Genomic DNA, 14,162 nt, shown 5'->3' on the forward strand with positions numbered 1-14,162 from the left:
TTCTCTTTGCTTTATTCACACTTTAGTTTTCATTAATAAAACACTTCAGCTAATTTTTTGTCATCCTAGATTGCTCTCTGATAGCAGCACTATTTTTCATTATATGCAATTTTACGGAGTAATTTAGCAAAATCCTATGTAGCTATAAAAGACATACACTCGGGTCTGATATTAATTTAGAATTCTTTCTCACTAAAGAACTGAGCAGGAGTTCCTTGGTGGCTCCGCAGGTTAAGGATCCAGCGTTGTTACCGTTGTGGCTCTGCTTACTGATCTGGCTCATGTTCAATCCCTGACTTGGGAACTTTGTATGCTTCAGGCATGGCCAGAAAAAAAACAAAAGAGAGAGAGAGAGAGAGAGAGAGAGAGAGAGAGAGAGAGAGAGAGAGTGAACTGACCAGATCTCTTAGTCAGATATGGCTACCTAAGACAACTTTTTTTTTTTTTTGGTCTACTCTCAATCTCTTTTTCTTGGTTCTGCCAATCTCTCTTCTCTGTTCCACCTAAATTGGTCTGCATTGGGACTCTACTTCATCCATCAGGATATTTATTCTTTCTCTTCCTTTATGCACCTTAAAATTCACTTTAGGCATAGATTTTTTTCTGTTTCATTGATTGTTAAATAGGTGGTGTCTCCTTCCAAAATGTTCAAAAGTGTCCTAAAACTTGTCACAAAGTAAACAAAAAAAAGCTTCCTTTTCTACCTGGGAGGCCTGCAGTTTTTAAAATCTTATTGCTGAGTGTTTAATGTTCTGCTGAAGACTGTGGTCACAGGAAATATGTTTTAAATTCTATTTCTTTTTAGCACTAAGAATGTCTTCTGCATCGCTGTTATCCCACAGAACTTGCGGTGATGATGGAAATATTCCATTGTGTGCTGTCTAATGGAATAGCCACAAGCCACATGTGGCTATTGAGCATTGAAATGTGGCTGGTGCAACTGTGAAATTCAATTTTAATTTTATTTAATTTTTATTAATATTGATTAAAATTTAAATAGCTGCATGCAATTTTTGGCTACTACATTGATAAGTGCTGCTCAAAATTGTATTCCATTTTAAAAGGCAGTCTTGGAAGAGAAAGTTATTATGCTTTCTTCATTATAATATTAAATATCTTCCCTGGTTGCAGCAATTTAGAAAATTAACTTTTCTACTGTTCTAGACCCGTGCTTATTTGGGTTATACTGTGGTTATACTGATGCCTGCATACTGTTCTGCATACTGTATATCCTCATGGGGGCTGATAATGGATGGATTCATTGCCCTGTAATGGGGGGAAGGAGAAAGGTCTCTTTTGAGTTATTCATTGTGGAGAGAGCTGAACAGTAAAGTTTACCTCTTTATAAATCCACGAAATCCTCACTGTTTTTCAAGAGACATTTCTTTCCAGATGAAAACAGGGCCTTGGGGAGGGGAACCAAAGGAATCTGTGAATATGTATCTGGATATGTGATGCTCATCCACAGGACAGAACCAAGTGTGATGATTAAATTATTCCTGGAGAGCTGAGAAGATGAGATAGTAGGCAGCCCTCCTCCCCCTTCTCGCCAAGAGAGGCAGGAAGCCCTTGGGGAAAGCTACATGGAAAATTATAACCTATAGTGTTAAAATATAGTTAATCAAATTAAGAACCAGAAACTTTATTTCAGAAATAACGCCATATTTAAGGTATTTGTGTTTTGTTCCCATTTACTTTACTTTTTTTTTTTTGGCCATGCCTGCAGTGTGGGCCAGGGATCAAATCCACACGACAGCAGTGACCTGAGCCACAGCGTGACAATGCCTGATCCTCAACCCAATAGGCTGCCGGGGAACTCCCATTTACTTTTCCCTTACTGTTTAGTGAAGATATTTTGGAAATGTCAGTGGGTGTCAGCTCTATTAAATGGAACCAAAGAAAAGAACTTCATGTTTGAGCCAGAATTCCCGGGAGTCAGGTATGGATAGGTCAGAGGAATCCGATGACCTAAAGAAGTGTCTTTGGGAGACAGATCCAGCCAGGCTCCTCCCCTATCTCAACACTTAGTTCTGGACCTCTTCTTTAATAAAAGCTGGAGAGTAGGGTATATCGTTTTACTCATCTAAATACATTTAGCCTTCAGACGTCAAGGCTTACATTCCTAAAGAGAAACTGGCTTCTGTTTAGTTTGTGAATTAGCTTTTGAACAAAGACAAAAAGGAATCTATATTTTATGAATTTCTTTTGCCAGTTTCTTCTCTCTATCTTACGTTAATGAATTTTACTACCACTATTTATTGGCATCAGCAATGTAAAGCTAAGACATAAACAGTAATTTAAACATTTTTACAATTCTGTAATTATGGAATGGAGTTTAATAACAAAGTAAGAAGATTGTGGGGTTTCATATCTATGAGGCAACTGCTTTGACTGACTTTTCTTCCCCAGAAATGCTCATATTAAAACAGTAAATATGAGTATAGGTAAGAGCTGTCCTTGTGTTAAGAGAGGGGTCATAGCTCTGGACCCCGTGCTTCAGAGGTCTGGTGTGATCCTCCTCTAGCCACACACCCCCTTCAGGCATGAGTTGTTCAGGACCCAGGTCTGGTGCCCAGCAGGGCCTTCGCTGCTCTTCTATACCACACTCTGGATAACTAGGAATCTGGTGCTAAGGGGCGGCTGCTTGAGAAAAGTTTGGACAAAGTTTAGATGTGGGAGCTGGCTTCTCCTCCAGCATGATCATGAAAAGCCTCCTGGAATAGGTTAGAGCTGGAAGCTGGGAGAGAAGAGGTGTAGGACACAGGCACAAACCAGGGCATATCTTCCTGCACTGCCAAGTCATCTGGTTAGAACTACAGGGAGTTCGAAAACTCTGAATACCTTCCAGGTCATCACAAAGAAGCAGTTGTCAAGGTAGAATAGAACATATTTCATCAAACTGTTGGATTTATAATTTTTGATTATGTATACATATGGTGTGTGGGCCTCCACTGGGATACCTGCTCAGGTCTCCAGGGTAGTGTACCTTGTCCAGGGAAGATGCTTGAGGCTGAGAACAGAGTTCTAGAGCTTCAATTAATCAATGTGATCATGGGCAAGTCACAGTCTCTCTTATGTCATGAAATTCCCACCTGTGTGGCCACATAAGAAAATGAGGAGTTCCCACTATGGCACACTATGTTGTGCCATAGTGGGATCAGAGGTGTCTTGGGAGCAATGGGGTGCAGGTTCTGTCCCTGGCCCGGCATAGTGGGTTAAGGATCTGGCATTGCCACACCTGTGGCTTTGGTCACAACTGTGGCTCGGATCTGATCCCTGGCCCAGGAACTCCATACACCATGGGGTGGCCAAAAAAGAAAAAAAAAATGAGAAAATAAACTTGAAATGTTATATTTAAATAATGCCGCATGTAATCTGCATAGCAGTACATACCATTGCTGCTTTTGGTATTACCCATACACTTAACGTTAGTGCATAGCTCTTTTTTCAATATTGTAGGTCAGGCAAGACATACTTAATCTCACAAACTAGTTTGATATTATGGTACAATCCTAAGAATCTTATTAACTTAAACCTACCTTGACATTGGCTTTGAGAGCATAAGCCAAGGGCAGTAAAGTCCTTTTTTTTTTGTCTTTTTTTGTTGTTGTTATTGCTATTTCTTGGGCCGCTCCCGCGGCATATGGAGGTTCCCGGGCTAGGGGTTGAATCGGAGCTGTAGCCACCGGCCTATGCCAGAGCCACAGCAATGCGGGATCCGAGACGCGTCTGCAACCTACACCACAGCTCACGGCAACGCTGGATCGTTAACCCACTGAGCGAGGGCAGGGACCGAACCCGCAACCTCATGGTTCCTAGTCGGATTCGTTAACCACTGCGCCACGACGGGAACTCCGTAAAGTCCTTTTGAGGACCATTTAATCTAGTGTTTCCTAGCCACTTTCAGTGCAAAGACTGATAATATTAAAAGCAAACAAAAATTAGTGGACTCGTTCATAAGAGTATTGGTGGAGAAGAAAACCCATCATAACTGAAACCTACTGTGATCTTAGTCATACTTTTAAATGAATTGTTCTTTATTAATCATGAGAGTATCCACTTACATTTGGAAAAGCATAGGTCATATGATGTGTGAGGTGGTGATTCTGGTGAGAGACAGTAACTTCTGTGTGTACAGATTCTCAGGCCAGGCACTGATGAGTCCTAGACCTCCCAGTGGTTGTCAGCCCATTGAAGCTTATGATTAAGTAGAGGGAAAAAGGTGAGTCCAGTAGAATGTAGCAAGAATACAAGAGGCAGTCTGCAGGAGTTAACATCCTTACAACCTTACTAGGTTTGGGATTTTTTTTTTTTCTTTTTAATGAAAGAAGAACCTAGAACTTAGACAGAGGTTCAGAAGCATGTTAGGAAAAATTGGGCTTAGTATCTCAGCCTTTCTGACTTCTCTTTCCAATTTACTTTTTTTTTTTTTTTCAATTTTTAGTTGTTTTCCTACTACTTTTTTGACTTTTGTTGGGGGGACATATCTATGTATTATCTTCAGTATTTTTTACCTAGTATATTTTTGAACATACATAGGATTTCTTTTAACAAAATGTTCTTAAATGAAGGCATTTTATAAGCAAACTTTATATCACAAGCTACAAACAGAAAATAACTCTAAAATGAAGTGTAGTGAAAACCAACTACATAAATTGCCATTAAATTATGGAGCCATCCTACTAGGATCAAAGGATCTGAGCTTGAGGTCTGCTTGCTCTTCGTTAAAATGGGAGATTTTGACGTGTTAAAGGGAGATAGATATTAAAGATATAAGCACCAAATTGAGTCTTGCTTCTTGAATAAACAAAAGGAAAGAAAGCATGGGAGGGAGGAAGGAAGGAAGACAGACTCTCTCACTCTTTGGTTCAGTGGCTTTAAAATGCTGGAACCACCTCACCACATCTCACCACACTTTTAGGACATGCCCATTCTTAGTAGAGAGTCTACAGATAAACACAGAGAAATGACCCTTCCAGGGAATTGGCAGAAAGCTATCTAGTGCCTCAGGTGAGGGGCATCCATCATTATGCTGATTATCCTTAGAGAGCTTTCAATTCCCTTAACGTCCTTGTCTGTCAAGAAAGTCCAAAGTCCGGTTCTTGTTTCCTTAGCCTCTCTGGAGGGAAGGGTGGCCTGGGCCAGGAGGACTCAAGTTTAACAAAGACACTTTAAGGATCTAGTCCTGTCTACCTTCACCCCCACCCCTCAAGGGCCTGAGGGCTAAGAAGGAATGTTATGGGTCTGAGTTTGCTTACAGGAAACACTTGTTTTCCAAATTAGGCTCTAGGCTATGAAGCAGTGGGATATGAAACACAAAATGGGTTCCATTTTGCTGACTTATTCAACAATTGTGGGGGGCAACTTCACTTTGAATCTTTGTGCTTCTATGGAGTTTGTTGTGTGTGAGCCCAAACAGTCTACTTTTTCATGTGGACTAATCCTGTGTTTGAGTGTGTGTTTGTGTTTTATAAAAGCCCAAAGAATGGAACACTGTTGTGTGGCTTGTCAGAGAATGGTGAGTGCTGGTTACAGTCACTCTCAGGCAGTAGGATCTTTGCCAGTGATCAGTATTCCTTGGTATCTGGAGGCAGCAGGGCCCTGCATTTCCCTTACCAACAAGTAGATAATGTTTTAATGATAACTCAGACAAAAACTCATCAGTGCGCACAATCCAATCTATCAAAAAATCAGTTGTCTCTACTTTTAAAACGCATGTTGAATTTGCCCATTTCTTACCTTCTGGGCTGAGCCACCTTTGTCACACACATGAAGGGTGGCACAGCCTCCTCCCCACTTCCACCTTTGCCCCCCCAGAGCCTGTTCTTGACAGAGCAGCAGAGAGCTCTTTTAAAAGAGTGCTCTTTTAAAACAAGTCAAATCGGCAGTTAAGGATCTGGTGTTGTCACTGCTGTGGCGTGGGTTTGACCCCTGGCCCAGGAACTTCTGCATGCCACGGGTTATGGCCATAAATAAATAAAAATAAAACAAGTCATGTGACTCTGCTGCATAGACTTGTGATCGATGCCCATCTCAGAATAAAACCAAAGTCCTCATCGTGGCCTACTGGCCCTACATGATCTGTCCCCCATTACCTGTCGCTCCTCACACTCCCTTCCACACTCATTTTGTTCCAGGCACTCTGACCTCCCAGCCCTTCCTGGAACACACCAGCCATGCTTGCTTCTGAGGTTTTTTAAGTGACTGGTCTCTCCAGTTGGGATGGAAACCTCCTATTCCCACACATCTGCTTGACTAGCTTCCTCATCCCCTTCAAGTCTTTCCTCAAGTGTCATTTTCTCAATGAGGCCCACATTGACCACTCTAATACTGCAGCTTGGCTACCCACCTCCACTCATCTTCATATGCTCAATTTCAAAATTTTCCATTTCTTTTATGACTGTCTATCACACTGTGTAATTTACTTATCTGTTAGGTCTGTTGTTGATTGTCTGTCTCCCCCTGCTGGAATGTAAGCTCTAAGAGGGCAGGCTCTATATTTTGCTCATTCATATCTAAAGCACCCAGAATAATGCCTAACACTCGGTAAATATTGTTGAATTAAATGAATGAAACAGGTGCCCAAAACCAACCCTACTCCCACAACCCATAACCTTCACATCATCCCAGTTCTCCTTCCTTTTAGGCACTCTGATAAGCTCTCTGAATGAAAAAATCACTCTAAGGTGAAGACAGTATTCTATGGGCTGCATCAGCCCGTCATCTAAGCAGATCACGACAGTGTGGGAAATGAGGATATGAGACTGAATGGAGTTTGGAACATGCTGATTAGGCCCCTGAACTTGTCAGATATTTACACAGGAGTTCTTTTTTTTAATATCAAGGTATAGTTGTTGCACAATGTTATATGACACAGGTGTACAATATAGTGACTCACAACTTTTCAAGTGTACTCCATTTATAGTTATTATAAAATACTGGCTATATTTCACACAGGAGTTCTTGGTGGCAATATTCTTGGTAAGAAAAGTCTCAACAATATGTGTGACTTATGGAGCAATTGGGGGGAATATGTGTGCCCATATTCAAAAGCAGCACCAAATCTGCCCCCCCCGCCCCCCCCAAGCTTTGGGGGAAATCTGAAAGCTAGACACATCCAGCTGCCATAGTGAGACCACACGGAGGGCTGGTATAAGAGGTCTACAGACAGGGGTGGCCTCTCTCTGTGACCACCCACCTCTGTGAGGAGGTGAAGAGTTAGTCTGACTGTAGTCACAGTTATTTGGCCAAGGAGCACACAGGGTAGAGAAGAGTGAGAGCAAACAAGAACCCTCCTACTTCCAGATATTTGTCTCTTTCGACATCTTACCAATGATGACTTTCCATTTAATGGCTGTTGCTTCATTGTTGCTGAAATGAAACTCACCTCTCAGGAAGCTTCAGTTTTTTCCATCCAGACAAATAACAAACCTGTAAGCATACAATGGGGATTCTGGAAAACATAGTTTCCAGCATAACCAAGTTGCCTGTAGAACAACCCTGCACAAAATATCATACCATGGCTGCAGAGCATTGGGTTTATTTCTCTTTGCCAAAAGGATCAGATGACTCAACCTGGAAGCGGGGGAGTTAACCACCAGGGGTAAATTTGACCAGTGGGAGATAGGAGATGGAAGGGAGCTTGCCCGTGAATTTCTTCTTTGGTCCTTTTTGTAATAGACTGTTCCTGGGCATGTTTTCTATAAAGCCTATCCAGAAGCACATCACAGGGCCAAATAACTGGCTGTGTCTTCTCATGAAGACATAGCTCAGGTTTGTAACATATCGCCATGTGTTTGCTTCCCATTCTTTCCTGTTGCATGTCTTTTTTCCTTATTCTTGATGTTCTGGGATTGCATCTTTCAATGAGGCATTAGCATTTCAGCCTTCCTAAGAAATCTCAGCCAAAATTGAAAAACTGCAACAAAAATGGAAGTGTGAAAAGAATTGATGGTGGGGGGCAATGGTTCCCTTAAGGCTCAGTTTATTTACATATGATGAAATTATAGCATTAATAGTAATATTTTAAGAAGATCATGAACTTCCTTCACTTAAGAAGTCCATGAACAAGTATTCCCGAGACAAATTAAAGGGCTAGATTAGGAATCAAAGATCCTTTTAGTCAACATATATATGACTTGTGACCTAAACTCAGTTTAGCAAGAATACATTTAATGAAAACTTTGCTTTCTTGCAACTTCTGAGCAATAACTCTGCCATAGCTCAAAAAGCAGTGAAAAGCTTGTTATTCATGTTTACATGTGTATGCCACTCTGAGTTTTCAAAATATTATGATACAAAGAGTGGAGAAACTGCCTTGATATGCAGTGTCAGCTCACTTTATTCTACCCATTTCCCCTATATGGATGGGTATAGTGCCATCACACCTTATTTGATCATTAATTAATGAGATGTGTAGGAGGCGTTCCCTCTGATATCTAAAACCTTTTTTTTTTTTTTTTTGGTCTTTTGGTCTTTTTAGTGCTACACCCAAGGTTCCCAGGCTAGGGGTCCAATTGGAACTGGACCTTCGCCACAGCAACTCAGGATCCAAGCTGAGTCTTCAACCTACACCAAAGCTCACAGCAACTCGGGATCCTTAACCCACTGAGCAAGGCCAGGGATTGAATCAGCATCCTCATGGATGCCAGTCAGGTTCATTAACCGCTGAGCCACGACAGAAACTCCTAAAACCTATTTTTGAATAATAAAACATACAGAAATACTATGGAGTAGAGTGAAAACATTCTTAAGATAAAATACAAAATTTAAGAAGGTTAATTCCTTTCCCTTCTCTGATTGTTTATGGTTCTCTGATATTAGAGTTCCGTGAAAGAAATTTTTTTTTCTTTGGCCAGGTGGGAGCATATAGAAGTTCCTGGGCCAGGGATCAAACCGGCTCTACAGTAGTAACCCAAGCCACTGCACTGACAACTCCAGATCCTTAACCTGCTTCACTGCAAGGAAACTCGTTGTGAAAAATTTTGAGGACCATTTCTTTAGGTTAAAGACTCCTTTTGCACTTGTATTTTCTTATATACGGGGTTTGGCTTTTTTTTTTTTTTTCCTTTTTAGAGAGCAGTTTCAGTAGAGTTTGTTAATAGGAACCCAGATGTAAGGAGTGAAAGGTGGCCATGGTCAAATGAAGGTCAGTCCCTTGAGAATTTCTTCACATTAAGGTGGAAATATGATGTGTCACAAGGTCCAGCATCTAATATTTTGTGACAGGACAATATGAGAACGTTATTAGTTCAGGTAGAAGCAGCTAATCCAAAAGGTGATTTTGGAGATTCAAGAGTGGGAATGAGTGCATATAATTGACTATGTTCCATAACAAATCCGAATTTTATCAGCCTAAAGAACAGTGAAATGCCATCACAGTTGCCTTGGTGGTGGGTAGCAATACCTTTAATTTTTGAAGGCACCCTTCCCCCTACTCATCCAATCTGGACCCCTAGAGAGCCCACAAAGCACTCCACAACTATTTCTGTAATAGTTCCCGTTACGTGTTCTCCGCATTTTCTTCCCCGAAGATGGTGTTGACAGAAACGTCTTGAGATAGATACTTCTGACATCTTCTCAGCCATCCATTTACAATAGAAACATCTGTGTAAATTACCCCGTCCTTCCCAGCAAATTTCCCTTTGAATTAATCTGCCTTTGGGCACACGCTGGGAACGGTTTAAGGCTGTAATTGTTTGAGGTGGGAGGTGAGGTGTAGTGAGGTGTTTCTCTGGGCCCGGGAAGTTTTTGCTCCGGAGTGCCGGGGGCGGGGGCGGTGGGGGAGCAGGCACACACCGTCCTATTTCTTTACGGACCAGCCTGAATGATGGCTTGAGAAAGGGGCTGGGCGGCACCTCCATGGAGGTCGCCGGGCTGCTGTTCCCTTCTGAATCCGCTCTCCCACGGTGCTCGGAGCGGCTGTGCTTGAGGCCTTGAGCGCTGGGACCATCTGGGGCCACGCTCTACGAACCAGGGCTGGCCCACCTCCAAGGGCAGGACCCAGGGAGGGCGGGGTTGCTCCTACGGCTCTCAGGCCCGGGGACGCCCGGGCTGGGGCTCCGCCGCTGTGATCTCTGGACACCAGGGATTCCCACCCGGACCGGGTAGAGGTGAATGCAAGCAGTGAGACCCTGTGCGTCGGAGACTCAGCCCGCCCAGCTCCCGGCTCTCTGGGCAGCGCGGCGAGGGTGCCCCGCAGGTCCGGCGCGCAGCGGGAGCGCAGGCGGCCCGAGGTTCCACTCAGCGGGGCCAGCCAGCGGGAGCCGGGGGCGGGGAGCCCGGAGCACCGCCCCGCCAGCGCGCCCCGCCCGTGGGAGAGGAGGGGCTGCGGCGCCGTGGACCACTGGAGGCGCCGCACCGCCGCCACCGCCGCTGTCGGAGCCGGAGACCGCGGCTCCACGCAGGCGGCGCCCGCGCCTCTGCTCCCCAGCCAGCTAGCGCGCCGACCAGTCCGCCTGGGCCGTCTCCTGCTTCCCGCCGCTGCCGCTGCACGATCGGCCGCGCCGCTACCAACCTTCCAGGTAGGTGTCCTAGCTGTGGAGGAGACCCCTGAAGCCGCAAGACGGTGCCCGCGGCACGGCCCGGGGGCATTGTGCGCGGCCGGAGGGCCGAGGACCCTAAGGGACGCGCGGCCAGGCAGCCCGGCTCTGGGCCCCTGAGGCATCAAAGCCCTCCGGGGGTTAGCCTGGCGGGAGAGCCGGGGGCCGCGGTGCCAGTCCAGACCCGCGACCGAGGTGGGAGGGAGCGTCTGGGTCACGGTCCCCCTCGCTGCCCTCCCCTCCCCCTCGTCGTGGGGAATTCCGGCCGCTAGCATCCCCCAGCGCCGCCCCGCGCCCCGGCTCCCCCAGGCTGCTGGGATGCAAGCGAGGGCAGGGAGAGGGACTGATGTAATTGTCGGCGGAGAACCGAACCCGCGCGCCCGCTCCAGCTAACGCCTACGCCGCACCTTTCGGGGAAGCTGGGGAGCTGAGAGGAACGGCTGGGGAAGTTGTGCATTGGGTTTTATTGTGCGCGTGCACTGCAGACTGCCCTCACGGGGCACCCCTGCCCACCCACCCCTGCAGCCTTCCCTGCAGCCTTCGTCCACACCCCCAGCCAGGGCCGAGCCTGCCTTCCCCGGTTCAGACCGGGACAGGGTTTGCATTGCAGTCCAGACGTGCTTCCCCTGCATCGAGCCGGGAGCTGTCCGCAAATCGTTTGGCGGGGGATGCTGGGGGGAGGAGGGGATGGGAAACCTGGGGAGGAAGCCGGGAAGAAGTAATGACAGCAGCATATTTTTTAAAAAAGCTTCTGCTGTATATAGGAACATCTGCATGACACCTTTTAAGCTGTTTTTGAAAGTTATGACCAGATACTGATATTGTGGCCATTCTGGTTATATACCTGAAGGTAGCTTAAACATAGAGACCTAAAGCTGGGGAAAGCATTACATAATGGACATGAAGCAAATGACACGAAACTAAGTAAACCCACTGGGTTGCCAGATTATTTCTCTCTCCTGATTGCAAAGTCCTATAGGCTTTTCCTCTATAAGAATTTCCATTTTTTAAATCGCTGTACTAGTTTTAGCAAACTGTGATTTTTTTTTCTCCAAATAACACAATAATTTTTCTTGACCATCTTTTCTTAAATGTAATAATTGCATGTTAATGGATAGTTCTGTATCACAGAGCTGATGAATAAACGTTGGAAATCTTTCAGTCTTACCTTTGGAAATCTTTCTCCAGAGGTAAGATTTTTAAATATTCCATCTTAATATCATTAACTTTGTTTCCTTCTTGGATGTATTTTTCCCCTCTCGTCTCCCCTTTGTTTTTTGGAAGCATTTCTACAGTTTTAGGTACTGCTAGCTCACAATGTTGATATTCCTATCCAATGCTACAGCATTGCAGATACAAAGACTAATAATAAATGAAACAGAAGACCTCACAGTAACTCAGAATGAGCAGTTCCCAAGGTCGAAGGGAAGCTGCAGTGTAACTGGGGTATAATCACCTACAGAGAATATGCATAGCCCTCCTTGGGTTATAAGGAAGGCCAGGATTGGTGGAATATTATTTCTGTTATTCTCTTACTCTGGATTTCATGTTTCCCCCTACAAATATTTTTTTCCACAAAGTAGAAACAAAATATTTTTAAATTAGAGTCTTTGCTTTTAGAAAGCCTAAAATTCCTGTTGTTGGTCATATTTTCAGTTGATATTGATAACTCAGTATACATTTAGTGGATGGATTCCTTTTGGGATATCTCAGTTTCAGATCATGATGGTTTATCACATGTCTCTTGGTTGTAGTATAATGTGATTCAGTTGGACTTTTACGGGGTTGCTTCACATAAGTTTTCTTGTCCTTAGATTGCTTTAACCTTTTGTTAGTTAATTTTATTCCAAAAAGAAAGGTAAAGTCCTTTCAAGATTAAATATTTGTTGTTGGAAATCTGTAGCACCACTGCAGAAATAGATTAGGTTAATATGTAAGTAGATAAAAGTTTTTATGTGACTTTATTCATGAAACTATTGGCCTAAGGAGAAGTTTTAAATTTTAGTAAAATGCCTTGGTTAAGTAACATTCAGTAATCATTCAGTAAATACTTACTTATTGAGCTCTGATCTTTTCAAAGCATTGGTGTGGGCACATGGGAGATACAAATAAGAATGAAGAGTTTGTGGTCTTGTTGGGAGGATAAGGTCTGTTTGGAGGGACTTTATTTTTTAATTGCACTGTTAAGTAATAATTATAATACTTCTTTTAGTTTGTTTTTAATTTTGAAAGAGTCTCATTATCTTTTGATGTATGAGACTTTTTTCCCCCACACTCAACATTATGTCACTTAGATTCATCCATGTTCTGTGTCACTGTGGTTCATTGACTTACACTGCTGTGCCATAGTCTGTGTGTCTATAACACAGTATGTTTCTCTGCTCTCCTACCAAGGGCCTTTTTTTTTTTTTTTTTCATTTTTAAAAAGATTGCAAAGAGTGATGCTTTGATTGTTCATGTTTCTTGAGGCACATGGGCAAGTGTTTCTCTTGTGTAAATACCAAGGTATAGAATTGTTGATTGTGTAGGATGTGTGGATATTCAACTTGTAGATATTGCCAAATTATTTTCCAAAGTTGTACAAATTTATACAAGCCAGGGAAATAAACACACACGATCATCACATACAAATAAGCGTGTGTGTGTGTGTGTGTGTGTGTGTGTGTGTGTGTGTGTGCCTGTGTGTGTGTTGAATTGCCTTTCTTTGGCATAGTGCTTTGGAGAACATCTTGCTGGTAGTTCTAAATGCAGTTGAATGACAATGTGGCAACATCTTTAATATAAGAAAAAAAGGAAGAAAAGGGAAAAAAAGGAAAAATAAGGGAGACCTCCCAAGGATAAAAGCTTGCTGGTTACTTACCAGTAAAGTCAGAAATTATTAAAAAAAAAAAATTCTCGAAGTCTCTATTATTCAGGAATGATTATTCACATCTCTTGCTTCAGCCACACATTCCTTATCTCTTCTGAATGGATATGTATTTAATGATTTGAAATCCAGAGTGAACTTAGTAGCTTTGATCATGAAAATGAACTAAAATTAATTTTACGGTTAACTGACGTGATATCCAGCTAGTTACTGAACTTGATGGTCTGCCCTTCTAGTGCGGCTCTGAGTTTCCATGAGCTTTGGAAGAAGTTGGCATCCATTTGTTCAATTACCAGCCCACTGACAGGTCACTTCCAGAGAGAGGTGACCAGTGTATGTGTTTCATGTGGAGGTGACGTGGGCACATGGAGTGCCTTTCTTCTTCATTCAGCCAGCATTTATTGAACACCTGGTATGTGCCAGATGCTGAATTAGGTGCTGGGTCATGAACATGTCTGCCCAAAACAGACTCTACCAGAACCAAATCACTGTTGAATATGTATGCATGTGTGTGGGGTGGATCTGGCTTTGGTTTCAGAATTTGCATGAAGTATCTATTTTTTCTTTTGTTCCCTAAACTTTTTCCAGATTTATGTTTAGACCTCCTTGAGTTGAGAGTGCTTTGGGGAAAAAAAAAAAATGCAGCCCATGCAAAGAACAGTTAGTTTAAACATAGTTGTATTTTATTGGCTTTTTAAAAGTGGAAGGCTTTAAAAGGACTTACTCAGGATAAGAAGTCCTTTTGTCATGCAGAC

At 43.3% G+C, this 14,162-nt stretch overlaps 1 protein-coding gene across 7 annotated transcripts in view; it reads left to right on the forward strand.

Moving 5' to 3' along the window:
- Positions 1-10,358: 10,358 nt before the first annotated feature.
- Positions 10,359-14,162, forward strand: part of OSBPL6 (oxysterol binding protein like 6) — a 229,861-nt gene continuing 226,057 nt past the window's right edge. For 5 of the 7 annotated variants that reach the window (XM_047772964.1, XM_047772969.1, XM_047772967.1 and 2 more), the window contains exon 1: positions 10,359-10,523. The gene's annotated coding sequence lies outside the window, so the exon portion shown is untranslated. The remainder of the gene's footprint in view (positions 10,524-14,162) is intronic. The other 2 variants (XM_047772970.1, XM_047772972.1) reach the window with 1 other exon arrangement.

The sequence above is a fragment of the Phacochoerus africanus genome, chromosome 3 (genome assembly GCF_016906955.1).
Source record: "Phacochoerus africanus isolate WHEZ1 chromosome 3, ROS_Pafr_v1, whole genome shotgun sequence".
NCBI lineage: Eukaryota > Metazoa > Chordata > Mammalia > Artiodactyla > Suidae > Phacochoerus > Phacochoerus africanus.